The sequence below is a fragment of the Poecilia mexicana genome, unplaced genomic scaffold (assembly GCF_051168715.1).
Source record: "Poecilia mexicana isolate PSO_F unplaced genomic scaffold, ASM5116871v1 scaffold_22, whole genome shotgun sequence".
Lineage (NCBI taxonomy): Eukaryota > Metazoa > Chordata > Actinopteri > Cyprinodontiformes > Poeciliidae > Poecilia > Poecilia mexicana.
Genome location: NW_028263391.1, coordinates 18,583,818 through 18,594,419, shown reverse-complemented (window position 1 = coordinate 18,594,419; position 10,602 = coordinate 18,583,818).

Genomic DNA, 10,602 nt, shown 5'->3' with positions numbered 1-10,602 from the left:
AACCAGACGGCAAAACAGGTGGCCAAAAAGCTCTGGGATCATGTGTTTTGTGTTTATGGCTTCCCAGAACGCATACATTCTGACCAAGGCACCAACTTCGAAAGCAACTTGGTCGCAGAACTTCTTCGGCTGGCGGGCGTTGCAAAATCCCATACAACAGCTTACCATCCTATGGGAAATGGTGTAACTGAGCGATTTAACCGCACATTGGGCTCAATGCTCCGTACACTTCCTCTTAAGGAGAAGCAGAGATGGCCAGAACAAATCCAGACACTCACATTTGCTTACAATGCAACCATTCATGAAACGACTGGTTACGCGCCCTTTTATCTCATGTTTGGGCGGGTCCCAAGACTGCCAGTCGACATAATGTTCAACCATGTCCTGAATGATTCAGCAGTTGTGGATTACGACTCCTATGTCAAGTCTCTCTTTTCCTCTCTGAAAAGTGCTGTGGAAATTGCCCAGAAACATTCCTTGGCTGAGCAGCAACACCAGTCCCACCAGTACAACAAGCGTGCCAAAGGCACTCATCTGTCAGTTGGAGACCGGGTTCTTGTGGCAAACAAAGGAGAACGGGGAAAGAGAAAGCTGGCTGACAAGTGGGAGGATGTCGTGTACACGGTTGTTGAGGTGCATCCAGAGATCCATGTCTATAAAATACAAGATACCGAAGGACGTACAAAAGTTGTGCACAGAAACCTCCTGTTGGATGTGAGTTTCCTACCAGTTCCCAGGTCGGATGGTGAGGTCACAACAAATGTCTCCATGGATATCGATGGATTTGATGACGAGACCAGCAGCAGTGGAGAGGAAAGCTCCTCATTGCCTGATATGAGGGATTCATTGCACTCTCCGGGTCCTGTAGTGCCAGCCGTGCCAGAGCTTAAGGCTCCATTGGAGCCTGGATCAACAACATCACAAGAACCAGTGGCTTCAGTTGATGCGGATTCTGATTCTTCGGCCAACAGAATTAGGCCTCACTCTGCCATTTCTACTCCAAGCACTTCACAGTCAAACACTGAGAGTGATGGCCAGATTAGAACCCGTGCTGGCCGATTAGTTAAATCAGTGAACAGACTGATAGAATCTATGGTCCAGAGGCCTTTTTCAAAGAGTTCTAACATTTTGCATGTTGGCCCATTCCACACAGTTCAGCGCTGATTCCAGTTGTGTGGGGAATGTGTTATCTATGATTTCTGCTACTTAGTACTTACTATACAGATTTTGATTTGGAAGTGTTCAGTTTTGGTTTGATGAGGATTATTTACATTGCAGGAGTCTTATGGGCCAGATGCTGTGTTGCGTAACAGGCGTGACATTGAGCTAGGGAATTGAAGGGACCTGATCAATCTCTTTCTTTCCTGAACCTTCTATAGAGGGTAACTTTTATGTTGAACGTGTGGACTAGGTCTCACTCTTCATTTGTGCCAGAATATATAATATAATACATTTCTTTAGATCACGCTCAGGATTTTGGTGAATTTCACGGGGGGTGAATGTAACAAGTTTAGAAAATGTGCTTTTATTTATTTTTATAATGTTTGAAATTTCACCAAATCCTGATTAATACTGAAGAATCCTATTTTTGTGTTATATTTTAAGGATTGTATTATTTTATTTATTTTGGTAAACACTACTACCTGTACTGTTGCTTTAAGAGAGTGTTCTATGACATTACTGTACTACCCTCAGTTGGCGCTAGGCTGCCTGAGGAGAGGTAGGAAAGTTTCTTTGCTCTTGGTTAAGTTCATGTTTTTTTTGATATTTGTAAAATAATTGAAAGCACATGCAGCTGTGAATGTTTATGTTTTAATACATACATTTCTTTTGACAAGTTAAGAAAATTTTGTTGTAAATATTAGAGCTTATATTGTTATTAGTTAGTCACAGGGTTTCTCCATGTGCTTATCTGCTAGGGGAATTCCGACTTCTGTGTGTGGAAGAGCTGCATGCTAAAGGGCTTTCTGTATTTCTATTTGTGCAGGTATGTGTATTTGGTTCTTTTGTTCTACAATGTTTAAGCTGGTTGTATTAAGTACACAAAACATCTGGGTTATGTAATTATCTCAGTTTCCTTTATTTTTATTTTTGTATTTTTGTATTATTGTGAATTTATTTCTGGGAACAATACTGTGGTACCCTGAGTTGGCGCTAGGCTGCCTGAGGAGAGGGGAATTCCGACTTCTGTGTGTGGAAGAGCTGCATGCTAAAGGGCTTTCTGTATTTCTATTTGTGCAGGCCTCTGCCAGCAACCTGCATTAAACAACAACCAGCAACTCCAGTGGTCTGAGTCCCTTCTTGGTCTGAACACAACGCAGAATACATCGAGGTTAACCGTCTGTATAAGACTAAATTAGTGGTAAAAGAACACTAGTAATATACACCGGTTACATGAGCATCACCCTGAACGCATCATCTCCAGTGAAGCATGATGCTGTGACAATGACTTCATTCAGTAAGGACAGAAAAGCTGATCAGAATTGGAGGAAGGGTGATGTTTATGCATTAGAATAAGAAAGCTCAAATCTCCTCTGTCTGAGGAAGAGGTCATCCTGAAGACTCAAATTACTCATTTTGGAAACTATTGAATCATTAGCTCCAATATGAGATGTTTGTATTTGCTTAATTTAATGATTTACTGTATGCGTACAACGTATTCCCCCTGTCAGACAAAACCTTTAGCTGTAAAACACATTTTTTACTTTATTAAATCACTGTTTTTGTTCTTACCTATTGAATATGTTCAGTAAAATCTTTGTTGTTTGTAATACATTTAGGACCATGGCATAAAAAAACTACCACAGTTATGTGGCTGTTATAAGTTTTAACTGAGAGTAAAGGTGACTAGATTCAATCTAGTAGATTGGTCAGGGTCATCAGACGCCATCTCTGTCCCGTCACAGATTGAATCATGTCTTATGTTACTTTATTTTTCACTGTTGACCTGGAGGTCATGATCCTCGGGACCTGGACAGGCATGTCTTGACCCTGGTGACCTGAGCTCAGTATCCCTGCTGTGTGAGTGTGTTTCTTTTCCACTGGAGTTCATTAAATCACTGCAGACCAGTCAAGGGGAGCTTTTGGCCTGTTTAGGGCAACAAACCGTTTGTTTGTGAAGTTCAGGTTTCATTGACGTATGAAGCCATTAAATAAATCTAAGTTTATCTAAGTTTAATAAATCTGTTGAGTGACTCTTGATTTGGATGGGACATATGTGAAAAGGCTGCAGAATTCTACATGTGATTTGCTTGAGAATTGACCTTGACAACCTTGTCAATATCTAAAAGTATGTATATCCTTTGAGCCAAGTTTTAAAATAAAGTTGATTTTTAAAACTTGCCACAGATCCTCAGATGGCCTAGACCTGGACTGTAACACATGAATATGGCTTGATCTAAACTGTTGCTCTGGTTGTAAGTTTAGGGTCATTGTTGTGAATGTGAATGATTTAGCTTAATGGATCAACTCCTCGACTCTAATCAGGATCTGTGTGAAAGAAAAGCATCCCCATAACATGATGCTGCCACCACCATGCTTCACTATTAGAATTGTGTGCTCAGGGTGATGATTGTCACAGCTCCATAAAGACCAGATTACTACGACTGGCACCCTGTTGACGGATTATCCCACCTGGGCTAACGATGGTAATAGTAAATGGACTGAACTTATATAGCGACGTAGATCTCTGCAGCTCCTCCAGAGATGCTGTGGACCTACTGACTGCATCCCTGAATGATGCTCTTCTTGTTCTGTCTTTCATGTTTAATTGGGAAGTCATGACTTGGTAGATTTGTTGTTGAGTTTTAGTTTTTCAGCTGACAAATTGCAAATTGTACAGAGATGAAAGTTCAAAGCTTGGGACTTTGTTTTACACTTTAACCTTATCCTAAACTTCTCCACAACTTTATCCCAGACCTTTCTGCTGTGTTCTTTGGTCTTTGTGATGCTGTTTATTCACTAATGTTCTCTAACCAATTATTGAGGCCTTCACAGAACAGCTGCACAGATTGAATTATGGGTTAGTAGACTCTATAAACTAGGTGACTTCTGAGAGTCTTTGGTTTTTGCTGAATTTTATTTTGGGGCATCAGAGGCAAGTGACTTGAGTGAAAATAAACACTGCACTTTTAAAGTTTGATTTGAAAACATTTGAAAACCAATGATTATTTTCCTTGTGTGTTTGTTAATTGTTCATTTGAATGGGGACAAGTGTTTAGTATACATAATACCAAGCACTACAACGTTTATAACCTTGACTTATATGCAATACCCATCCCCAGATGAACTTTTAACCGCAGACATATGACAATATCAACACAGCAGAATAAGAAGTCATACATTACATCATCCTAAAACTACACAATAAAATAAGCACAATTGCTATCCAGTTATGCCATATTTTCTGTTGGCCAGTAACACAAATCTTAAGTTGAGGGTTGTGGACATAACATGACAACATTTTAAAAGATTCGGGGTGTATGAATACTTTCATAAGGCAATATTTATGCTACGTTTTTTACATTTAGCTGAAATTTAACTTTTAGATGTGAATGAAAATTAAATGGTTCACAATTGTGTGCACAGAGGACAGTTGTGATCTATTAACCAAATCATTTGCCTATCTAAGCAATAAATAATCAGCAACAAGGAAGCTGTTGAAGGTTAATATTTTAAAGAGGATTTCTATTATAATTTATATTGAGCAAATGCATGTCGTCTGGATGACTACCTCAGGTTTACTGTTTATTTCTCAAATGCTAGCTCAGTTAAGAGCATGCATAAATAAAATATCTGCATAAGTAGCTTCATATGAATCTCATTAGCAGCAGAAGTTGAACTGTTATTCTAACAAAGGCTACAATGAATTTAAGTGTGGACCTCATTTAATTACAAAAGAGGCAATTGTTTTTAAGTAACCACCCTCCACCTCATGCACAATCCAAACTCTTTGTGTGCTGCCCTCTCCTCTGGCATAATACCTAAGTTTTGAAACACACACACACACATGCACACAACAGATGCCCCCTGACGCTTACTCGCATAAAGCGGGCACGTGATGGACGGCCCTGGGTCCGGAGGCCTGCCAGCATCGTGGCATTGTGTTCCCCCCAGGCAGGCAGCAGGCCTCCCTGAGCACCCTTTTGTCTTGGGTTGGATAACAAAGCGGTGGCCAAGCCGCTGGTGTGGCACGCGCACAGCCACTCATCCCCCTGGTCTGTGACCTAAACAGGTGGGTTGGAGGGAAGGGCTGGTCATGGTGGGTGGGTGAGGGAGGGGGTGGACAGGCGAGGAGAGGCTGCATCTGTCCCTACACTCAACGACTCCCTGGGTCAGCCATATGCTCCCAGGAGAGAGGGAGACAAGCATGCAGACCCAGACTAACAGGTGGAGGCTGGGGAGGGGCGTGAGGAGGATTAAAAGAGGTAAAACTCCTCAGAGGAGGGTAGTCAAACTGTCAAATTGGCTGTATGAGAATAAGACTTGATTATTGGTTCTTAATGTGTTACCAGCATTAGGAGTTTGAGTGACAATATGAGAAGAAGTTCACTGTGTGGATCTAAAGCAAATGTTACTATGTAATATTCTAGAGCATATGGACAGTTCAGCATCTGATCTCTTGCACACTGTACATGTGAAACAGTAGAGTGTCCACAGTAGTCAAGATAACTTAAGGATGACTTACTTAGATATTTAAGTAAATATGTCAAACTACAGAAGAAATAAGGACGCAGTTCTGCTGGCAAAAAAGCATCTCAGTCACATGGGTGCAAAAGCTTCGACTTTGGAACTTTTGTGCAACAAAGATTTCTTCTTTCATCGATTCAATGCATACAGGATAAAAGCAAACGACACAAACCATTGCTTTTTGTGCAATATCACCCCTGAGACAGTTCAATGATGTACAACAGCCAATGAAATGTTGAAATAAGCAAAAATAATACTTCTTTGTCATCTCTTGACACTACCTGAAGTCTAATTGGTAGTAGGGAGGTGAAGGTGTTAACCTGACCGAATTAAAATCAATTTAAATTGATAAACCAAGAAAAAGCAATTTGATGGAATTGATCATTTATTACTTCTTTTGAAACCACTAGTCAGAGTGAAACTCTGCTGTGAGAATCTTCATACTATAGGGTTTGTTTGTTTGTTTTTTCACAACAATGCTTGATATGAGGGAATGTCCAAAGTCAATGACTCAATCCAATCAATTGTGACATGTTGCCACATGCTTGTTCAGGAAAATGGATTGCTGCAAAGTCAGAAACATGATGCAATCAGATGATTTTTCTGAGATGACAAAATGCTGAACGTGACTGGATCTCGTCATAACTGGGATGGAATTTGAACTCACAAGCTGTGAATATGTCTGTGTGATAAAACTGAATTTGTTCCGTATTTCTGTATTCAAATTTGATCTGTTTGTTTTGTAAAATACCTTGAGATGACATTTGACTAAACTGACTGAAAGTGTCTTTGAGTCTGTCAACATGCTAGTCTCATTATTACAGCCATCTTGTGGTGCCAAATGTCTTTTGTTCATGCCATTTCTTTGCAGAAGATAAAATTAAAAACTAAAATATTTCCTTTGCTGTGTAAAATTCTCAACCTATGAATGTTGATACACAATCGTCCCTCATCTGCTAAAATAGTTCAGCAGACTGAAGCTGCAGTTACTTGAGCAAACTCACCAGATCTCCACTCTACATATACATCTTCATCTTCATCTTCATCGACCGAAGGAGGCTGTGAGAATGAATTTAAATGAAAATAATTTTGCAAACTGACTGCCTGCTTCCAATCTGAGGCTTCAAATGTTGTTAAATACATAAGTGAAAACAACAGGCTGAAGCTAAATGTGGACTATTTAATGTCTGTGTGACATTTTGGACTTTACAGGCATTAGCGACTATTAATCTTCACTTAGTGGTGATTACACCTTAAATGTTTTAGCACATGGGTATTTTCTATATGTTGCACAGTGTAGGACAACACCATTAGGTCAATGTGTTATCCATTATCCAAAATATTTTACACCTGGGTTTTACACTTCGAAGAGAAATGTTTACAACGGCATGCTTAAAATTATCCAAATGACATCGTCATTTGGATAATTTTAAGCATGCAAATGACGATAGTTTTAAAAGAAAGCAAATGTTCTGTAAATGTGTATGTTTAATTTCTATGTCACTTTGTTTTGGAGAAAAATCAATGGATGTATGTAGGAGCTTTTACTAACTCGGTCATGACTCTACACATCATGTTTTGTTTCGTTTTTTAAACATATGCTAAGGTCCACTAATCTTCTTATTGGTTGGAGTTTTTTTTTTTTTTTTTGCCTCTCCAACTCTGAATAGCTTAACAAAAATGTGCCTCAGTAATGGACGGTCATATCCTCATCCATCGGCCTCCTCCCACCAGCTATGACTTGAAATAGGCCATCAAGTGGCTAATGAACTGATGAGCCCTCTGTGTCCTGTAGGGCTTATGAACATCATAAGCCAAATGTTTGGGCATATTTGGAGAGACTGATTTTTTATTTTTTATTTTCTAAGTGTAGGAGTGTTTCCAAAGGATCTTGCCTCCTCTTGCATACATATCCCCATAAATAACTGCATGTTGTAAAAGGGAAACCCTGAAACATTCAGAGTTTTTTGTCTTTCAGGACATGTTGTTACTTCTGTGACTGTGTGGCCCCTGTGCGTCGTCAGACCTCCAGCTAGTCAAGCTGCTGGTATCATTATCAGTTCTGGATCTGTGTAAATCCGTGGATTTGTGTGAGCAGTCTGAGAAATTAAAATAACATGCTTTTTACAGCGCTTACTTCAAATCTCTTTAGACTTCATTTTTTTAAACATCTAAATCTGTTATTATGTAGGCTGCACAAAACCCTTTTAATGTAATCTTTGACAAGATTATCAAATTCATTGATGATGTCACAAACTTAAATAATTTAAATAAAATTTTTTGACTAAGCCTGGATAAGCACATTCAAGAGGATACTGCAGGATTAGAATATTATTTATTTATATTATTTCCTATGAGTTATTGGCACATATTACATATCATCATGCTGTTTCTCTTGTTGATATTTTATCAGATTGTTTATTCCTTAAAGCACATTAAAGTAGGCTAGTGGAGCAGCTTTGAGATTGATGAATTCATTTTGATCTAACTGAGCTTGTTTTAATTGATAGCATTTAAATTAATTTCTCTCATTTCAACAAGCTATCCCGGATTACTTCAAATGTTTAATCAAATAGTTCCAAATTGTGTTTTAGCAGAAAATTATTTTTCTCCTTCTTAAATGTTTTTATTACATCTCAGAAGGAAAAAAAAATGCACCTGCAAGATTTTGCTAAGAATCCCCATGTAAACATTACATTCCAGCTTGTGCTTCTGCTTTCCTTCACCTTTTGCTCTTGATTAAAACTCATTGTGTAATTGAAGCATGTTTGAAGGCTGGATTATCGATCATTTTAACTTATAAACTCTGAAAACATTAGACCTTCTTATAACCAGCATGGTGATTTCTAACTGTGAGTCCAGTCTTATTTTAAAATGGTGAGGATGTATTTTGCAAAGATGGCCTAATGGGTCCACTTCCAGATTAGCCCAACATCCACTTTCATATTTTCCGTGCATTACCTTTTTTTAATAGCATGCAAATAGAAAATTAAAGTAAAGCATAATCATTTGGGACAGTATTGGTGCAGACTATCACCAATTTAGCTTATTAGGTTAGACTGGAATTATGACTGTTAGCATAACTGTCAAGCTTTTAAGTTTTTTCTTTGAATTTTCATTACTAGTGCATATGTTATACCCTATCTTGTCTTGAGCACTTGCAATGTTTGCTTATCATTCTGGCCGGCTCTGAGACTCTTCAACATTAAATGTTTATGGATAAAAGTTGGTTATATTATTTTAATTAATATTTTTAGTTGGAATTTTTGGATCTTGTATATTCAAAAATGATTGAAAAGGAGAGCTAAATCCAGATAGAGTTAATCACACTTTGTATCTTCAGATTTTTTTGTGTGCTGAAGTGTTGTCCTGTTTTTCCACGTTTTTAGTCTGAAGGGTGACATTTAAAAGCGACCCTACAGTCTATTATTTAACACTTTTCTTCTTCCTGGAATTTGTATAAAGGGGTTGTTGACACTGCACAGACGTGATCTCATGAATATGCAGACCTCTCTCAGTCTAACCTATTGTTGTCAAATTCAATAGTTTGATTGTTTAGCGCCATAGCGGTGCATATCTGTGCGCTTTAAAACATAGGCTTGAGTTGTTACAATTTATTGCGCATTAAGTGAGAAAAAAAATCAGTATAAATTAGTGGGGCAACACCTGAAAATAATCTACTTTACCCTTTGGTATAGGTCAAACCGGCTGTTGCATATTTAGCCTTTTTTTTGTGGCACACACAACTACACACACCTTTTTCTTCCTGACCACGCAGGAGTGGAATCAGAGTGCATTCCTTTTTAAACTATGATTATTTCAAGAAACGCTTTTAATTAGCGGAGACTCCAATGAAAGAGAGATTACTGGCAAAGTCAAGGATGCTAATTGAATGCTGGACTTCTGACAATTAGCGCACTGCAGTGTTGTGCAGACTCATTACGGATTCCAAACCCAGACGGACTTTATAGTCTGAAGTATATGGACTCGAGAGCAACAGAGAAAAGAACAAACTCAGCTGGAGTAGCAAATGTTTCTCACCAATGCAACTCAGCAAATATCATCCAGGTACCTTTGTGTGTCTGAATAAAGTGGCGTAACGTATAAAAGTCAAGAGAGACCCATTCAATATAGGAACTGAATTACTCTTGTTCGGAAAGCAATGAAGATCGTCAGGTAGCACATTAAAAACCGAAAGCCGTAACGGAATTTAGCTGTTTTATTACGGGGTGGCTTTGAAATTAAAGATATATACATTAGCATATATAGTAAAATATATGAATTTTTAGCTCATTCAAAGAATGCAGTGTCCAGTAGTTTCAAATACAGCCCATCTTTTAATTTTTGCTCCAAGTATTTCATTTTGTATCATTTGAAAGTTTAATTTTTGCTCTTTCAAGAGACGTAGCTTATTTTGATGTCATCTAGTTTTAAAAAAAATATGGTTAATTATCCAACTTTATTATCATATTGTTCATATGTAATAAAATGGGACTGGGATGATTAAGGCGGGGAAATAAGCGTCGGACATTTAAAAGTGGTGAACGCTGAAAAAATCAAAATCAAAAGCCATGAGCATATTTGATGACAATTAATTAATGAATAAATACAGCATTTCTTGTTTGAGAAGTGAACGTCTCCTTTTGTGATGAGCCATCCTTTTTTATATTATGGATGCTCTTGGATATTTCTGTAAATTCTCATTGTTTAGCCTATGATAACCATTATTTTGTTCTTCGTAAGTTCAAAGTACACTTTTTCAATAAGAACATTATGTTCCGCACGATACTCCTGAAAATATATCTAATGCTACCCGGTAAAAATTTCCAGATAAAAATGTCAGCATTTCAACAAGTTGCCATAGTACAAAAGATCCCTGGAAATTTACGTTAAAAAGATTACACTGCAGTTTGG